Genomic DNA, 15,173 nt, shown 5'->3' on the forward strand with positions numbered 1-15,173 from the left:
TCAGACTCGAAACCAGTCACAAGTGGCATCCCACAGGGTTCTGTCCTGGGACCACTCTTGTTCGGTATATACTTTTCCGAGGTACAGGCAAACGTGGGAGGACTATGGCTCACCAAGTTCGCAGACGACTGCAAACTGGGCGCCATAATCAACTCTCCAGCTGACACAAACATCCTTCAGAAAGGTCTCACAGAGACAGATAACTGGTGCCAGCGCCATGGTTTAAAGCTAAATGCCAAAAAATGTATAGTCATACCCTTTGGCAAAAACAATGTGCCCACAAATTATCACATAGGCGGAAACCCATTAAGTACAGAGAAAGTTATTAGGGACCTGGGGACCCAAGTTGATAGCAATCTCTCCTTTGAAAACCACATTGCCAAAGTGGTTAGAAAGACCTTCTACATAGCCCACCTCATCACGAAGGGTTTCACATCTAGATCAAGAGAGGTAATTGTGCCCCTTTATTCATCCCTCATCAGGCCCATCATAGAATACAATGCCCCTTTTGGGATATACCTTACCCGACACCTGCAGCAATTAGAAAGACCCCAAAAGTATCTCACCAAGAGGATCAAGGGTCTCAAACAGATGCCATATGCTGCTCGGTTAAAAAAACTCCAGCTCTACTCAGTTGCATACCGCCTACTTCGAGGAGATCTATGCCTGACATACAAAGCTATGTCAAATCCAGAATTAATGGACATGCTCCACCTCAGTAAATCTAAATCCCTTAGAGCCACATGCTCGAGGGACTTGAACCTCAGCACAGAAATAAATAGAACTTGCTGGAGGGACAGGTTCATAACCCAAAGGCTCCCTTCGCTCTGGAATAGAATTCCAGTTCATGTGAGGCAGAGCACCTCACTGAATCTCTTCAAGAAGAATCTCGATAAGTGGATGGGGGGTCGTAGGTTTGTCCCAGGGATTACTGCCGTGTCACTATTAGACAGAGGCACAGTAAACTAAACCTTAAAAAGGGCACAGTATACTGAAATCAAGGGGTGGCGTAAGCCATACAGAATCGGGCTAGGCTTATAATTGCCCCAGGGCAGATAGCCTAGTATGAACCTATGAACCTATGAATTCAAAATGTATTTGTGTGTGTGTGTGTGTGTGTGTGTGTGTGTGTGTGTGTGTGTGTGTGTGTGTGTGTGTGTGTGTGTGTGTAAAGATGCCTCCCATACTACAGGGACACCATATGGAAAAAATACCTAATTGCTAGACATACTGCAAATAATATTTATGGTCTCTAGAGGACCCAGTTTAAAATTAGGAGATTTAGTCATCATGTAAAAGATCGCAGAAAGGTTTTCAGCAAAGAATATTTGGGATAAGGTGAGACTTCAGGACAGCACTCCACATCTTCTTAATAATAGTGGAAATATCCACAAGGCTCATGTCATGCACGCATAACACAAATAATGGTCCTAACAAAGGTTCATAGGTTCATAGGTGTGTACTACGCTAATGAGTATGGCCCCCATAATGCCTTTTTTAGGCAAGGCTCAAATGACAAACCCACCACCGTAAACAGCAAAAGTAACCAAAAACTGAGGGTAATGCTACTCAACGCCAGAAGTCTAAACCTCAAAATGCATGCACTTGAGGCACTCCTCAGTATGGAGAACATCGATATCTGTGCAGTAACAGAAACCTGGTTTAAGGCTCTAGAGAGCACCCCAGCACTACCAGGCTATAACTCATACCATACTTTTCAGCCATAGAACCAAGACCAAAACAGAAAAGGTGTGGGTGTATCCATATTCATCAAGGATACCCACAACTCCAGGTTAGTGGTACAGCACAGTGCCTCAGAGATCATCCATGTGCAACTAACAATGGGCAAAACTGCAATTCAAATTGTAGCTTGCTACAGATCACCCACCATGACCCAGGACCCCCAATCTGCATTTCTGGTGACACTGGGAAATATAAAGGTCCTACCAAATGCCCTAATATTGGGTGATTTCAATTACCCAAACATTAACTGGGAGAACTACTCAAGTACTAACTCCCTTGCCCAACACTTCCTAGAATTTATAAACTCGAACACCCTGGATCAACTGGTCAACACCCCCACCAAAGGTGACAACATATTGGACCTGGTCATCACCAACATGGGTGACTGGTGTTCTACACAGGAGGTCAACCCCTCGCTGGTTAGATCAGACCATAGACTAATCACTGTGGATATCCACATTCCGCCCCCACCCCCAATCAAGGAAACCACCATGAAAAACTTTTCAAAAGCAAATATCACATTACTTAAGACAGAGATGGAAAGGTTCACAGCCACCATGCTAAAGGACAACGCTGTCCAAGCTGCTGAATCCCTTACAAAGGCACTCTATGAGCACCTGCAAGAATGCATGGATCATGCTATCCCAAGCAAAACCAAGACTCACTCCTCCAGGAAAAGGAAACCAGTCTGGTGGACCCCTGCCATAAACAAGCTATACAATAGAAGGAGGAAACTAGTACAGAAAAGAGTAAAATCCCAAGAAAGAAAGACATCCCTGATCAGTATCAGCAAGAAAATTACGATCCCTCATATAAATCATCCAAGGCTAGCTTTGAAAGAAAACTTGCCAAGGACTCCAAAGATAACCACAAAGCGTTCTTTAGCTATGTCAAGAACCTAAGTGGAAACTCTCAGATCTGCTCTGAGTTAGTGCAGAATGGCACAAAATACACGGAAGCGACTGATATTGCCAACATTCTGGCAGACAGGTTTAGTGCAAACTTCACTCCCCTCTCACCTCCTAAAGGGCCCATAACCATACCAGAAGAATGTAGAGCCCCAGCAATCACTGACACACAGGTTAAAACAGCCCTATCCAAAGCCAAAAATACAGCTTCAATGGGACCGGACGGTGTCCCAGGCTGTGTCTTACACGAGCTCCAAAATGAATTAACCCCTCACCTAAACACACTGTTCAAACTCAGCCTCTCTACAGGCTACATACCCATAGAGTGGCGCACAGCAACAGTTATCCCACTCCACAAAGGTGGAACCACAATGGACTCTGGGAACTATTGCCCTATAAGCCTGACTAGCCTGGTCTGCAAGGCTATGGAGCGCATCATCATGGAACTCATTAACAGAGACATTGGAAACCTCCAAACATTGGACCCTACCCAGTTTGGCTTTGTTAAGGGCAGATCATGCCTCCTAAACCTGGTGGACTTCTTTGAGACAGTTACCAAGGCTTTAGATGAGGGAAAAGAGGTCCGCACAGCCTACCTAGACCTCGCAAAGGCTTTCAACATCATTCCCCATTCTGGTAATATAGACAAGCTCACCAGCCTGAACATAAACCCCTACATCATGAGATGGGTTGCCAGTTGGCTCATGGACAGAACCCACATGGTGAGAGTTGCAGGCTCTAAGTCCAACTCTACACCGGTTACAAGTGGTGTCCCCCAGGGGTCAGTCCTGGGACCCCTCCTGTTCATTATATACTTCTCAGAGGTACAGACAAGCACAAGAGGACTATGGCTGACTAAGATCACAAAGGACTGAAAACTGGGGGCCATAACTGACTCTCCAGCTGATACAGACATCCTCCAGAAGGGTCTCAATGAGACAGATACCTGGTGACAAAATCATGGCCTCAAGCTAAATGCCAAAAAGTGCATAGTCATCTCCTTTGGAAAAAGCAAAGTACCCGCGAACTACCACATACGTGGTATTCCCCTAAATACAGAAAACGTAATAAGGGGTCTGGGGACCCAAGTAGATAGTAATCTCTCCTTTGATAATCATATTGCCAAGGTGGTTAGAAAATCCTTCTATGTGGCCCACTTAATCACAAAAGGGTTTGCATCTAGAACAAAAGAGGTTATTGTGCCCCCCTACTCATCACTCATCAGACCCATCATAGAGTACAACGCCCCATTTGGGATGTACCTTACAAGACACCTGCAACAGTTGGAAAGGCCTCAGAAGTACCTCACCAAGAGGATTACTTGGTTGCATACCGCTGACTCAGAGGTGATCTCTGCCTGACATACAAGGCCATGTCCAACCCAGAATTGATGGACATGCTCCACCTAAAAAAACAAATCCCCAAGAGCCACACGCTCTAGGGATCTAAACCTCACCACAACGATAAATAGGATGTGCTGGACAGATAGATTCCTGTCCCAGAGACTCCCCATGCTTTGGAACAGGATTCCAATCTACCTTAGGCAGAGCCCCTCACTAACACTCTTCAAGAGAAACCTTGACAAGTGGATGGGAAACAGAAAATTTACCCTGAGGATCACTGCAGTGGCTCTGCTGGACAGAGGCACAGGGAACTAATGGCTCTGCTGGACAGAGGCACAGGGAACTAATCTAAGGGGGCGGCAAAAGCCAACACATTCTGGCTAGGCTTTATAGATGCCCTCGGGCAGATAGCCTAGTACTTACCTATGAACCTATAATGGCTCTGGAGCCTTTACAAGCCTAGCCCATAGAAGTGCCCTGGCATCATGCCACCTGACGTTAGTTCCCAGTGCCTCTATCAAGTAGAGCCACTGTAGTGATCCCCGGGGTAAAAATTCTATTACCCATCCACTCATCAAGATTTCTCTTGAAGAGGGGCAGCGAGGTGCTCTGCTTGACATGTATGGGAAGTCTATTCCAAAGCATGACCAGTCTCAGGATGAGGAACCTGTCCCTCCAGCATGTTCTGTTGATTGTGGTAATGAGGTTGAGGTCTCTGTAACTTGTGGTGCGGAGGGATTGGGATTTCTTTAGATGTAGCATTTCTAACAGAGCTGGGTCAGACATGGCTTTGTAATTCAAGCAGAGATCGCCTCTAAGTAGGCAATATGAGACAGAAAATATCTGGAGTCTTTTGCGTCTGTCCATGTAGGACATGTGTATAATGCTAGGATCCTCTTTGTGAGGTACTTCTGTGGCCTCTCCAGCTGTTGCAGGTGTCTAGTGAGGTACATGCCAAATGGGGCATTATACTTGATGATTGGTCTAATGAGGGAAGAGTAGAGAGAGAGATGATGACCTCTTTCTTCCTTGATGCAAAACCCTTGGTAATGACATGTGCTACATAGAAGGACATTCTGACCACAGTGACAATGTGGTGGTCGAAGGAGAGGTTGCTGTCAACTTGCATCCCCAGATCTCTTATAACTCCTTCAGTGTTCAGTGGGCTCCCATCCATGTGGTAATTAGTGGGATCTGGGTTTTTACCAAAGAGGATGATGACGCATTTTTTGATGTTAAGCTTACGGCTGTGGTTTCAACACCAGTCATTGGTCTCAGTGAGGCCTTTCTGTAGGATGTCTACATCACTTGGGGAGTTAATAACGGCTCTCAGCTTGCAGTCATCTGTGAACTTGGTCAGCCAGAGTCACTTTGTGTTGGCCTGGACTTCTGAGAAGTAGATGCCGAACAGGAGAGGACCCAGGACCGATCCCTGTGGGACTCCACTCGTGACTGTTCGGCAGTCTGACTTAGAGTCGGCTACTTTCACACTGTGTTCTATCTGTGAGCCAATTTGCAACCCACCTAGTGATATAGGGGTCGATGCCTAGTTTGATGAGTTTATCAATAATTCCTGAGTGAGGAATGGTATCAAAGGCCTAGGCCAGATCGAGGTAGGCTGTATGCGCTGCCTTAACTTCATCCACAGCCCTGGTGACTGACTCAAAGAAGTCAACCAGATTGAGTAGGCATGATCTCCCTTTCACAAAACCAAATTGCCTGGGGTCTAGAGTTTGGAGATTTCCTATATGTTTTGCTAATCAGGTCCATGATGATGCGCTCCATAGCTTTACATATCAGACTCATCAAGCTAATGGGGCGATAATTCCCAGGGTCTGTAGTTGCTCCCTCTTTATGGACAGGGATGATTGCAGCAGTGCACCATTTGGCAGGGACAAAGCCTGAGGTGAGGCTGTGATTGAACAGGGCACACAGATGTGGTGCCAGTTTACTTTGTAGTTCATGTAGAACACAGCCAGGGGTATTATCGGGTCCCATGAAAGCTGTATTCTTGGCCTTGGACAATGCAGCTTTAACCTGTACTGCAGTAATGCTGGGTACCTGGCATTCTTCCGGTATTGTGATTGGTCCTTTGGGGGGGGGGGTAAAGTTGGCACTGAATATGTCGGCTAGTATGCTGGCAATATCTGTTGGCTCAGTATAGGAAGTCAGCAGCTGAACTCGCATGACGGGCCGGTGCAACGGCCAAAAAGCAAACCAAAAAATCCAAATAAACAGCCAGCACCTCAATTCGCACAGGAACAATATTTATTTTAGATCCACAATCATACCGGTTTCAGCATCAAGCCTTCTTCAGTGATGTTGACCAATAATGTCAACTCTTTATATATATAGCCCAAGGTTAATTACATAATTAACCCATAATTATTAATGACCTGGTTTAAAGCTGTACATCACAAATGTGAATATTATTAGTATATTAAATTTATAAATGAATACTTCGGATATCATTCAAAGGTATCAAACTAAAAAAAATACACACACACACATATATATATATATATATATATATATATATATATATATATATATACACACACACACACACAATATATATATTTATACTTATAAATGGTCATTCATACCTGGAGAAAACAAACCCCCAAGTCTAATAATCCATGTTTTTTCTTTTTTGTCAAGCAAACTATGCCAACCTGATCTATTAATCTGATCTCCCCTAATAGCATCAATAATTTGAAATTGAAATCTTGTTTTATTGTGGGACAAAACATGCTTATAAAGGGCACTGGACAAGTGTTTATTTCTGACATCACTTAGGTGTTCGGACATCCTAATTCTAAGTGGTCTAAATGTTTGTCCTATGTAGAAAGCACTAATTGAACAAGTCACCAAATAGATAATCCAACTCGTACCACAGTTTCCAAAACATCTAATGTCAAATACTCTACTAACATTTTTACTAGAAAATTCTTTGGATTTTCTAATGTATCCACATTTTTTGTTTGTACTGCGGTATCATTCTGGGTGATGGTAGGATACTGCTCAGGGCTAGGGTCATACCTGCCTGGGCCACATAATCTGAGAGCTCCACCATGTCTCTTTTCATGTAGTCCAGGGAGGTGTGTGTCAAGTCATTCACACCTACATGGACAATGACAGAGTCATACTTGTACTTGCTGCAGAGTGACCTGAGTACATGTGTTATGTGTCGGATTCTGGCATCTGATAGACAGCTGACTGTTATCTTCTCCTTATTCAACCTAGTGAGTGGGACATCTGTGTGCCTCACTATTGAGTCATCTATGATTAGTGTATTGGACAAGGTGCTTAGCCTTAGAGACTTAGGTTGAGGGGCACACTGTGGAGGTGAGCTGTGTCCTGTGGTTTGTGCTGTGTTGTGATGGTCAAGTGTGCTTCTGTTTTGGAGGTCTCTGCTTTTTGGGTAAATTTTTATTGAGAGCCTCTGTGAAGGTGGGTGTGTGGTTTGTGTTTTTATGTGAGAGGTGTGATGGTGGGTGTTCTGGAGGGCTATGTGTTCCATATGGTTTGGTGCAGGTATTGACCTTCTCTTGACCAGCTAGTCCGGTCTTGGAGAGTGCATAGCTTTCAATTTGGTGTTATAAGTGCATCTCTCACAAGTCTGAGTGTTGGGAGGTAAGAGGAGAGGGTTGTCTGTGTACATGAGGCAGTTGCTACACTGCCTCAGAATGCCCAATTGCACCAGGTTAATAGGAGAAAGCACAGAGAACTGCCCTTTAATCATGCCAGGAGGGGTGGTCGTAACTACTAACTACTGGAGCTATTTCCGTGAAGAACAACTAGTGCTGATGGCACTTAGGGGTGCTAGAATAATTGGTACAAAAACCTGTTGAAGTACAAAGCAATTAAGCTATTTGAAGTGCAAGACAGTGAGAAAGAACTAGCAAGATCTAAGGGAAAAACTGAAGAGCAGATTTTCCGGCACCAGTAATAGTTTACCTCAGCTCGGCGCCGCTGCACGAGCTTAAACAAGAGCAAACCTTCTCAAACATGGGCTTTTAAACCAGAAAGTTGAAAGGAATGGAAAAACTCCCCAAACAGCCAATAGACTACAATTTCTGGGACAGAAACCACTCCTCTTGTTGTAGATAGGCTACCTAGTGCATACCATTCCCACTGATAAGCTAGAAGGCTTCCCTCCAATGCATAAAGACATGGGGGGCTCAGAAGCTTATAAACAGTCCTGGATACAGCAACTCTGTATCTGAACTAGACTAGTTACAGGAAAGGTGGGAAACAAACTTAGAACTTTTTTTTTTGTTTTTTTACAAAAAAGGTAGCTAAAACAGCAGTAAAAACAATTCAAATGCAGTGCAAGTTAGCACACTTGAGTGTGTGGCAATATTAAAGCAAATACAGTTTAAATAAATGCAATTAAATTAAAAAAAAACAACTAAAAACAAGTGCAGAAAGCAGCAAATTAGGAATAAAATCAAAATGGAGGCACTTAAAGTGTCTCTTTTTCCTGCCTGATGCTCTTGCAGTCTGCAGGATGCCAAAACTGGATCCACAGAGCTTAAACAAGTGCAAACCCACGCAAATGCGGGCTTTTAAACAAGAAAGTTGAAAGGGATGAAAAAACTGCCCAAACAGCCAATAAACTATAATTCCTGGGCCAGAAACCACTCCTCTTGTGTTACACTACTGAGTAGTTACAGGAAAGGCGAGAAACAAGCTTAGAACTTTTTTTTACAGAAAAGCAACTGAAACAGCAGCAAAAACAATTCAAATGCAGTGCAAGCTAGCACACTTGACCGTGTAACAATATTGAAGCAAATACAGTTTAAATAAATGCAATTAAATTAAAAAAAACAACTAAAAACAAGTGCAGAAAGCAGTAAATTAGGAAAAAATCAAAATGGAGGCACTTAAGAGTATCTCTTTCCCCTTTCTGATGCTCTTGCAGTCTTCAGGATGCCAAAACTGGATCCATGGAGCTTAAACAAGTGCAAACCTGTGCAAATGTGGGCTTTTAAACCAGAAAGTTGAAAGGGGTGGAAAAACTGCCCAAATGGCCAATAAACTACAATTTCTGGGCCAGGTGATAGATAGGCTACCTAGTGCTTACCACTCTCACTGATAAACTAGAAAGCTTCCCTCCAACACAGAAAGGTATAGGCTCAGAAGCTTACAAACAGTACTGGAAACAGTAAATCTGTATCTGGGCTAGACTAGTTACAGGAAAGGTGAGAAACAAGCGGAAACTCAGGCTTTTAAACCAGAAAGTTGATAGGGGTGGAAAAACTGCCCAGCCAATAAACTGCAATTTCTGGGCCAGAAACCATTCCTCTTGTGGTAGATAGGGTACCTAGTGCTTACCACTCCCACTGATAAGCTAAAAGGCTTCCCTCCAACACAGAAAGGCTTGGGGGGCTCAGAAGCTTACAAACAGTCCTGGATACAGCAAATGTGTATCTGGACTAGACTAGTTATAGGAAAGGTGGGAAACAAGCTAAAAATGTGTTTCTTTGTTTTTTTTTTTTACAGAAAAGCAGCTAAAACAACAGTAAAAACAATTCAAGTGCAGTGCAAGCTAGCACACTTGAGTGTGGAGCAATATTAAAGCAAATACAGTTTAAATAAATCCAATTACATTTAAAAATACTAAAAACAAGTGCAGAAAGCAGTAAATTATGAAAAATCAAAATGGAGGCACTTAGAGTATCAGAAAACAATGCAAGCAAATATATAAATAATTCACTCAAGCAAAAATTAAGACAGTGCAGAACTCTGATCAGTTAAAAAGTACTAAAAACTATACTTATCAGCTCTATATTTCCAGATTGTTTGAGAAGCACATGCAGTCAGAACACAAGGAAATTCTAGCAATGGTATGCAGGACTTTATGGAGAGAATGTTTTGTTAAGGATTTGTCCACAAGAGTGTAGACCACATAAACTTTCTTAAATATAAAGTAACTTGCCTGAAGCACAAGTGCTAAGACCAAAGCTTAAAATGCTTAGAATAACAGATAAATTTAATTAAGCTACTAGCAAGTAATATTAAATGCAGCAGAATAAAAGCACTCAAACATTTAAGAACACACAGCAAAAATAAGGTAATAAAGTATGAAGAACACAATTACAGTAAAAGCAGATGAATAAAGTGCACATTTCTTTTAAAGTGGAGAGTGTTCAAAGTCAAAGAAGCAAGGGGATAGTCCTGTCCAAATAATCTCACTGCACTATGTTGAGTGATCAAATGAGATTGGACTGGGAGCAGTTACCAAGATCAGATTTACAGCAGGGGTGGACAAATCCAAAGCTACCAAGTTTAAGACTACAAGAACACTTTGGAGGGAGGGCGGGTAAAAAAAACAATGCAGACAACAACAAAGGACAGAAACAATACAGCAAATATATAAATAATAAAGCAATTATATAAATACACCGCAGTGCAAACTGAGTTGCAAAAAGTGTACTTATCAGTTTGGAATATCAGATGGGAAAAGATTCCAACTCTGCTCACAGTCAGGAGAATTTAGCTCTCTGCTATATCAGCTCTGCACAAATTCATAGAAATGCATTTTGCAAAGCAATGCAACATTCTAACAAAAGAAAGGGATAACAAGTTTTCCAAATACTGTCAATGGGCACCAATCTGCAATTTGCTGTGTAGCATCTTTTACATATATTCTAACATATATTAGTTAGTGTTGTAATAGAAAATACAATTAGATTGTTATGTGCTTCAGACAGTAAAATGCTTTGTATTAATATAGCTGTTTTTGTAGCCTGCATAAACTGGTTTATTCCTTTTTTATTACTGAAACTACTTCATGTTATTAGTTCCATTGGCTCTACATCACGTGCACATTTTAATCCATTATAAATACAAGACATAACACATAACTTCTAGTAATAAAGTGTTCAAGGGTTTTAAATATTTCAGGGATTTGTGAGTAACATGAAGTAGAAGGAAATAAAAGGAAAAGTGGAGTGATAGGTATTTTGATGGAATCTGGTTTTAAAACCTTTTTGCTGCCAATATGACTGGAAATGGCTAAAAAAGAGCCATTTTTAATTGTGTAGTTGGAATTATTGCATATATAATGAGAAATCTACTGAAACCTGAGAAAAGCTTCACTACAAAGGACTCACACACACACCTAGCTGAATTTCAAATTACTGATACCAAAAGACTGAAAATGAAAGTATTTAAATCATATTATCCTGAATGGAAATCTATTAAACACTGAAAGCTGACACTGATGACACTACAAAACTCTAAGCTCAAGTTTCTCTAGGGAGCAAACCTCCCACACCATATTACACAGCTGCCTAACTTAATTATTCATTCTTTGAGGTCGCACATCTCAGATACTAGTGCAGTGACTGGTTTCAGATTAACCTGAGTATTGCACCAGTCACCAGTGTAATGTGACCCTATAGTGAAAACAGTTAACAGTGAGGGTGGATGAGATATGTAGCCCACCAGATGGAAGTTAAAGGAGGCCTTACTCTTTTACAGATACACTATTGTAGATTGCATTTTCTACAACAGTGTTTTCTTGTTCAAATTCAACATGTTAGGCACTACACTGCTTTAGACGCTTTCAGTTTTGGATTTTAGCTTTCAGTATTTTGCAGGTCACTGAAGAGTATTTCACTCTTGTCTATTGAATCACATGCAAATGTAATGAAAATTTTTATACAGCTGGAAAATTTGTTGAAAGATCATTTCAACCCTAAATCTAGTAAGACAGTACAAAGATTCAAGTCTGATTCTCACTCAAATAAACTCTCTGAGTTTCTGTTTTGCGGACATAGCTGAGCTAAGGAAACTTGCCCAGGTTTGTAATTATGTACGTACTTTACAACAAATTTTTACAAACATGACTGTATGGGGATAAGTCAAAGAAAGTTGTTTTCAGGGAATGATTACATATTTGACATTCCCTAAAATATAAGCCTTAGCAATACAAGCAACAATTAGAAATCTACAATATGTACACATAAACCAGAATACAGCAGCAGCATGTAACAATGTAAAAGAAAAGAAGCGTATTCAAACAAGAGTAAGGAATGTGGCAAAGCTTTGCCAAACAGCTCATGAAAAGTCAGACAGTAAGAATGACATTCATGTGGTAAACCTGATCAATTAGTAAGATCTTGTAGGACCAAGGAGAAATACATTTTTAAGAAAGCAAAGACTGACAGAGATGAAAAGGTTAGTACTTACTACTTACAGCATATTTACAGTGAAGAAAGGAGAAGAAGGGATGCACAGTAAATATTCGTTTTATGCAATTAAGAATGTTTAAAACAAAGAAGGCAAAATCATTCCTGGTGGAAATGAAACCAGAATGGAAGTCTGTGAACTTCATTATTCCAGCTGGGAAAAGATGAGTGCCATTATAACTGAAATTCATAGAAGTGCATAATATTGCTTTAGAAACTACAGGCATTGGACTAAAAACATATACAGAGGAACCTCTGAAAATAATGAAATATGCTCCCCACAGAAAAATATTTATAAGTAATTAAGAGAATTACCACCTCTTTTTTGTGGTTGGGCCAAAAACCTAGGTTTAGTTTGGACTTGCTCTCCCTCCTGGAAGGTTTTGATGGTCTAACACTACCCGTGTGTGAGTTATATGCCATCTCAGCACACTGCAAGTTAAGGAAGAGCCTCATCTTCCCAAGGGTAAGTGCATTTTTCAAAAGGTATGGTATTGCAGGAGTTTGGAGGTATGCTACCCTTTTATATTGCACTGAGTACTGGTCATCCTAAGGAAGGAAGGCATGTCTCATCTTTTTTGGGGACATGTTGAAGTCACTCTTTTGGGCATTTGACTTTATGAAAGTGACAGATTGGTTAGAAAGTTTAATGCCCATTAAGCTATGTAATAAATGGAGTTTTACTGGTACAATTTATTTATTTTATTTATTTATTTATTTTACATTTGTTGACCGGGCTAGTCTAGCTGGATTAATGTCCATTTTCAGTGGAGGCCCGGGAAGAAAAGCTCCAGGGGTTAAAAACAGTATTGGAAATACATAACAAGACATAGTACAAATGTATTATACAAAGGGAAAAAATGTAAGTACAAATATTAAAGATCTTAACTAATCAGAATCATCCTAGGTCAGAAAGAAGTTAGGTTAGAGGTTAGCAACTAGCAAAACAATATAATAAGGTATCAAATCATAAACACAAACAATTCTTGCTTATTTATTTTTTTGTTTTTTGTTTTTTTTTTGTTTGTTTTTTTTTTTTGTTTTGTAATGAGTTAAGTAATATTTACAATGAAAAGGGATAATATCTCAGTTGAAGTAGAAGATGAAATCCAAGTGGATAAGAAAAGTTTATGACAAAGTTAAGGGTGCCAACAGGCTAGTCTGGGTTGGTACAAGAGCAAAGCCAGAATTTATTAAGATGCATTAAAGGTTGTTTCTTAAATAGTGGGAGAGAAGGCAAAGAGGACAGATCAGATGGAAGATTATTCCATATTTTACCTACTGAGTTAGAAAAAAGGCAATTGCCTGCAGAATTCATAATTTTGGTAATATTAACAAGTAATTTATCAGAGGAACGTAGTTGTTTCAGGTTGATATAGGGAGTCAAGAGGTTAGAAAGAGCTGGTGTTTTAGAAGGTTGGTATAGAATTTTATGTGCAATTAAGAGTTGTTGAAAAATGAGCTTGTTAGGGAGTTCCAGCCAGTGTAGTTGTTTTAGGTTTAGACAGTGGTGAGCTCTAAATTGGGATGTGGTGGCAAAGCGGGCAATATTGTGGTAAGATGTAGTAAGTTTCTTAAGGTTACTTTTAGATAGATTAGTGTAAATAGAGGAAGCATACGAAAGGGTAGAGATAAGGTGTGTTTGGGCTAAGGTTATCCTAGCTTCAGGTGTGAGGAAGGGCTTTATTCTGTATAGGGATCCAATCTTTTTATTAACAGCTTTTATTGTGGTGTTGATGTGACAGTCATAGTTGAGATTATTATCGATAATAACACCAAGAAGTTTAGTTGAGGAGTCAGGAGAAATTATGGTGTTGTCAGTTGCAGTAATACAGAAGTTTATCAAAGTAGATTTACGGGTAGGTGAAAAGAGTAATAATTTAGTTTTCTTGGGGTTAAGGAGTAGACAGCGATTGGAGAACCACTGTTCAACAGTTGAGAAGGCTGATTGTGTTTGAAACTGGAGTTCTGTTTGAGAAGAGGCAGTGCAAATTATAGTGGAATCATCTGCATATTGTATGCAGGTAGTATTAGGTAAAGATGATTGAAGGTCATTAATAAAGATAGAAAATAGAAGTGGGCCTAGGATAGACCCTTGAGGTACTCCTAAAGAGATAGGGAGGAGAGCAGAGAGAGATTTTTTCCAGAGTACGGCTTGCTGACGATTTACAAGATAGGAAGAAAACCAGGTAAGGGAAGAGGGCTCCAGGGCCAGAGATTTTAATGTGTGCAAAAGAAGTGTATGATTAACCATATCAAAGGCTTTTGATAGGTCTATGAAAAGAGAAGATGTAAGTTTATTGTTGTTATGGTTTAAGTTAATAGTGTTGGTGAAGGAGAGAAGAGCTGTGGTAGTACTGTGAGCAGGTCTGAAACCATGTTGAGTGTCAGCTAGAAGGCTATTATTGAGGAGATGGTTGAATAGTTGTTTATGTATGCATTTTTCCGTGATTTTAGCTAAGGGGGATAAAAGTGCTATGGGACGATAGTTGGAGAAGTCATAAGATTTGCCTCCTTTATGGAGGGGTATGATATGTGATATCTTCCAGATTGTTGGGAAAATACCTTCTTTTATTGATCTGTTTATCAAGATAGAGACAGGGTAAGCAATGGCTTTTGCTGCTAGTTGCAGGAATTCAGCAGGAAGTTTATCTGCGGAAGGGGTGGTAGGTTTAAGTTTTTGGATAAGAGATTGTATATAAGAGGTAGATACAGGTTGTAGGTGAAGGGGAGGAATGGCATTTATTAAGGTATTTGGAGGTAGTTGAGAAGTATCAGGAGATAGTTGGTTGGCTAGAGTTTGTATAGAATTGGTGAAGAAGGAATTAAAGTTATTGGCTGTTAGTGTGGGATTATCAGGGTCAGAATCCTGAGGGTTTGGTGTAATTATCTGGCCTGGGGTCAGGAGACTATTGGACCAGAATTTTTTAGGTTCCTTTTTGGTAGTTTTTTGAAGTTGAAAGTAATAGTTCTTTTTG

This window comes from Protopterus annectens, chromosome 1.part0, assembly GCF_019279795.1.
Source record: "Protopterus annectens isolate FY-2018-M chromosome 1.part0, PAN1.0, whole genome shotgun sequence".
Classification (NCBI taxonomy): Eukaryota; Metazoa; Chordata; order Ceratodontiformes; family Protopteridae; genus Protopterus; species Protopterus annectens.